Raw genomic sequence first — 5000 nt, 5'->3', positions numbered from 1 at the left:
CTATGTTGCGCCTTAACCTAACCTAAGTTGGGCCCTAACCTAACCTAAGTTGGGCCCTAACCTAACCTAAGTTGGGCCCTAACCTAACCTAAGTTGGGCCCTAACCTAACCTAAGTTGGGCCCTAACCTAACCTAAGTTGGGCCCTAACCTAACCTAAGTTGGGCCCTAACCTAACCTAAGTTGGGCCCTAACCTAACCTAAGTTGGGCCCTAACCTAACCTAAGTTGGGCCCTAACCTAACCTAAGTTGGGCCCTAACCTAACCTAAGTTGGACCCTAACCTAACCTAAGTTGGGCCCTAACCTAACCTAAGTTGGGCCCTAACCTAACCTAAGTTGGGCCCTAACCTAACCTAAGTTGGGCCCTAACCTAACCTAAGTTGGGCCCTAACCTAACCTAAGTTGGGCCCTAACCTCACCTAAGTTGGGCCCTAACCTCACCTAAGTTGGGCCCTAACCTCACCTAAGTTGGGCCCTAACCTCACCTAAGTTGGGCCCTAACCTCACCTAAGTTGGGCCCTAACCTCACCTAAGTTGGGCCCTAACCTCACCTAAGTTGGGCCCTAACCTCACCTAAGTTGGGCCCTAACCTAACCTAAGATGGGCCCTAACCTAACCTAAGTTGGGCCCTAACCTAACCTACGTTGGGCCCTAACCTAACCTACGTTGGGCCCTAACCTAACCTACGTTGGGCCCTAACCTAACCTACGTTGGGCCCTAACCTAACCTACGTTGGGCCCTAACCTAACCCACGTTGCGCCTTAACGTGCCCTGTAATTGTTTGTTATATGAATCTAGAAATTCGTGTAGCGTTGCCTAATCGCAACCCTCTCAACATAGTTCACTGCGCACACACTCTGGTGTCCTGCGTATTGACTCATGTTACGGTGCGTACCCTCACAACATCTAGCGAGTGTTGCGTACGTTCCACATGGTCCCGCTATCCACTGTAATGTGTACTGCTATAAGACGTATATCGCCCCCCCCCCCTCCCCTGTCGCCTCTAGTTCGTCAGTCAGGAGTTTGCGTGTTCAATGAGCTTCGCAGCTGTGCAATGGCATCCGCATACGTACGCGGGCCACCTTCCACGTGTTCTCTCGTGCATACGTCGCAGCATGTATGTGGATTGATGTGGCGTGTCGTGACTCATAACATCCAGGCATGCAAGACCCATTGAATTCGCAAATGTAGATGGACGTCTACGTTTGCTGCCCAAGTTACGCAAATGAACTGGAAATCCGTTGTTGCGCGGTTGTTCGCGCTGGAGGTGAATCGTTGATATCGACGATCGGTACAGGTATTAACCGGTTGCTTCAGCGACACCCGTCATACCCACGAACGTGAGTGGGCATGTGGGTATGAAGCGATACGCGGCGGTGGCTGGGTGGGACCGTCCCCGGCCGGTGAGGGGGGGGCGCCCGGCGTGCTGGCCGCGCGCTGCGTGGGCGCACGCGCGGCAGCCGGCTGGTGGGGGCGCCCAGTGGCAGGCGCGCCGGCTGACGGACGCGGCAGGCGGCGCATCTGCGTGCCGGCGCACCCAGCGCGCGGCGCCGTGCGGCCAAAGTGGGTCCTCCCGGGCCCGGTGCGAAGCGCGGTGGACATCTGCAGTGTGCTGGTCCGATTGAGGACTGTGTGCGTTGAGGATGCGCCGCCGCCCGGCACTCGGCGCCGCGACGCCGTCTGCTGCTCGGTCGCCCCCGCGGTTCTCGCAGGTGGTTTGTATCGCAGCTGTGCGGATGTGTTGGCGCGTGTGCTGTGCTGGGAGAGTTCGCTTTGGCACCCAAGTGGGGCTCTGCCCCTCTGTGGCGCTGGCGTTGGAGCTGCCCGGTCACTGTTTGTGGCCGCGTGTTGTCTCCCGCCGGCAACACCACGACAGCACGCTCCCGGGCCTCTGTCGGCAGCGGCAAGCTCAGTTGGGAGCACGGGTGGTCGCACTGAAAGCGTCTACTCACCTATCTCCGGGCGATTGCGCCTCTCTCGAACCCGACCAAGTACTTAGGACGGCGCTGCGCGCCGCCGGGACCTGAGAGGGTTTCGAGGTGTATCGTGCAGGGGAGCCCAGCCTCCTCCTGTTTGCAGAATAATTGAGCGGACGCTTGCGTGTTCGCGCGGGCCTCCGGGACACACTCCCGGGCGGCCGGCTGCTCAGCTCTAGTTGACGCAGCTCTCTGGTTGATCCTGCCAGTAGTCATATGCTTGTCTCAAAGATTAAGCGATGCATGTCTCAGTACAAGCCGCATTAAGGTGAAACCGCGAATGGCTCATTAAATCAGTTATGGTTCCTTAGATCGTACCCACGTTACTTGGATAACTGTGGTAATTCTAGAGCTAATACATGCAAACAGAGTCCCGACCAGAGATGGAAGGGACGCTTTTATTAGATCAAAACCAATCGGTCGGCTCGTCCGGTCCGTTTGCCTTGGTGACTCTGAATAACTTTGGGCTGATCGCACGGTCTTCGTACCAGCGACGCATCTTTCAAATGTCTGCCTTATCAACTGTCGATGGTAGGTTCTGCGCCTACCATGGTTGTAACGGGTAACGGGGAATCAGGGTTCGATTCCGGAGAGGGAGCCTGAGAAACGGCTACCACATCCAAGGAAGGCAGCAGGCGCGCAAATTACCCACTCCCGGCACGGGGAGGTAGTGACGAAAAATAACGATACGGGACTCATCCGAGGCCCCGTAATCGGAATGAGTACACTTTAAATCCTTTAACGAGTATCTATTGGAGGGCAAGTCTGGTGCCAGCAGCCGCGGTAATTCCAGCTCCAATAGCGTATATTAAAGTTGTTGCGGTTAAAAAGCTCGTAGTTGGATTTGTGTCCCACGCTGTTGGTTCACCGCCCGTCGGTGTTTAACTGGCATGTATCGTGGGACGTCCTGCCGGTGGGGCGAGCCGAAGGCGTGCGACCGCCTCGTGCGTGCTCGTGTGTCCCGAGGCGGACCCCGTTGAAATCCTACCAGGGTGCTCTTTATTGAGTGTCTCGGTGGGCCGGCACGTTTACTTTGAACAAATTAGAGTGCTTAAAGCAGGCAAGCCCGCCTGAATACTGTGTGCATGGAATAATGGAATAGGACCTCGGTTCTATTTTGTTGGTTTTCGGAACCCGAGGTAATGATTAATAGGGACAGGCGGGGGCATTCGTATTGCGACGTTAGAGGTGAAATTCTTGGATCGTCGCAAGACGAACAGAAGCGAAAGCCTTTGCCAAGTATGTTTTCATTAATCAAGAACGAAAGTTAGAGGTTCGAAGGCGATCAGATACCGCCCTAGTTCTAACCATAAACGATGCCAGCCAGCGATCCGCCGCAGTTCCTCCGATGACTCGGCGGGCAGCCTCCGGGAAACCAAAGCTTTTGGGTTCCGGGGGAAGTATGGTTGCAAAGCTGAAACTTAAAGGAATTGACGGAAGGGCACCACCAGGAGTGGAGCCTGCGGCTTAATTTGACTCAACACGGGAAACCTCACCAGGCCCGGACACCGGAAGGATTGACAGATTGATAGCTCTTTCTTGATTCGGTGGGTGGTGGTGCATGGCCGTTCTTAGTTGGTGGAGCGATTTGTCTGGTTAATTCCGATAACGAACGAGACTCTAGCCTGCTAACTAGTCGCGTGACATCCTTCGTGCTGTCAGCGATTACTTTTCTTCTTAGAGGGACAGGCGGCTTCTAGCCGCACGTGATTGAGCAATAACAGGTCTGTGATGCCCTTAGATGTTCTGGGCCGCACGCGCGCTACACTGAAGGAATCAGCGTGTCTTCCTAGGCCGAAAGGTCGGGGTAACCCGCTGAACCTCCTTCGTGCTAGGGATTGGGGCTTGCAATTGTTCCCCATGAACGAGGAATTCCCAGTAAGCGCGAGACATAAGCTCGCGTTGATTACGTCCCTGCCCTTTGTACACACCGCCCGTCGCTACTACCGATTGAATGATTTAGTGAGGTCTTCGGACTGGTACGCGGCATCGACTCTGTCGTTGCCGATGCTACCGGAAAGATGACCAAACTTGATCATTTAGAGGAAGTAAAAGTCGTAACAAGGTTTCCGTAGGTGAACCTGCGGAAGGATCATTACCGACTAGACTGCATGTCTTTCGATGTGCGTGTCGTGTCGTGCAACACGCTACCTGTACGGCTCGCAGTAGCCGTGCGCCGCGTGCGGGACCACGCGTGCTTCTCAAAACTAACGGAAGATGTTGTGTGGTACGAGCGCTGAAGCTCTGGAGCGGCTGGCCTGCGGCACCTGGCGCCTCGCGCCGGTTTTGAATGACGTTCGCCCGAGTGCCTGTCCGCTCCGGAGTGGAGCCGTACGACGCCCATCGGCCGTGAGGCCGTTGGACACGAAACACTGGAACAGGGGCCGTCGAACGCCTCAGTCCCGCCTATGCAACTGTTTTGAAAGAGACAGTGGAAACTGTAAAAAGATCACCCAGGACGGTGGATCACTCGGCTCGTGGGTCGATGAAGAACGCAGCAAATTGCGCGTCGACATGTGAACTGCAGGACACATGAACATCGACGTTTCGAACGCACATTGCGGTCCATGGATTCCGTTCCCGGGCCACGTCTGGCTGAGGGTCGGCTACGTAAACTGAAGCGCGCGGCTCTTGTCCCGCTTCGGAGACGTGGGTGTGTCGTGCCGGCCTGTGGGGCCGGCCACGTCCCCTGAAACGAGCGATGCGCGCCCGTCGCCTGGCGGTTCGCATACCGGTACTGTCTCGGTAGCGTGCACAGCCGGCTGGCGGTGTGGCGTGCGACACCTCGTACAACGACCTCAGAGCAGGCGAGACTACCCGCTGAATTTAAGCATATTACTAAGCGGAGGAAAAGAAACTAACAAGGATTCCCCCAGTAGCGGCGAGCGAACAGGGAAGAGTCCAGCACCGAACCCCGCAGGCTGCCGCCTGTCGTGGCATGTGGTGTTTGGGAGGGTCCACTACCCCGACGCCTCGCGCCGAGCCCAAGTCCAACTTGAATGAGGCCACGGCCCGTAGAGGGTGC

General features: G+C 56.3%; 3 non-coding genes across 3 annotated transcripts in view; all 3 read left to right on the top strand.

The window, feature by feature from the left end:
* Positions 1-2164: 2164 nt before the first annotated feature.
* LOC126197354 (small subunit ribosomal RNA) lies at positions 2165-4073 on the top strand. The gene has a single exon (XR_007539721.1). It is a non-coding gene; the product is annotated as a small subunit ribosomal RNA (ribosomal RNA).
* A 352-nt stretch (positions 4074-4425) lies between these two features.
* LOC126196117 (5.8S ribosomal RNA) lies at positions 4426-4580 on the top strand. Its single transcript, XR_007538660.1, has one exon. It is a non-coding gene; the product is annotated as a 5.8S ribosomal RNA (ribosomal RNA).
* Positions 4581-4768: 188 nt separating this feature from the next.
* The window catches only part of LOC126197727 (large subunit ribosomal RNA), a 4225-nt gene continuing 3993 nt past the window's right edge, over positions 4769-5000 (top strand). The window contains exon 1 of the ribosomal RNA XR_007540062.1: positions 4769-5000. This exon is cut by the window's right edge and continues 3993 nt beyond it. This is a non-coding gene — a ribosomal RNA (large subunit ribosomal RNA).

The sequence above is a fragment of the Schistocerca nitens genome, chromosome 7 (genome assembly GCF_023898315.1).
Source record: "Schistocerca nitens isolate TAMUIC-IGC-003100 chromosome 7, iqSchNite1.1, whole genome shotgun sequence".
NCBI classification, from domain to species: domain Eukaryota; kingdom Metazoa; phylum Arthropoda; class Insecta; order Orthoptera; family Acrididae; genus Schistocerca; species Schistocerca nitens.
This window is presented reverse-complemented; position numbering and strand designations above follow the sequence as displayed.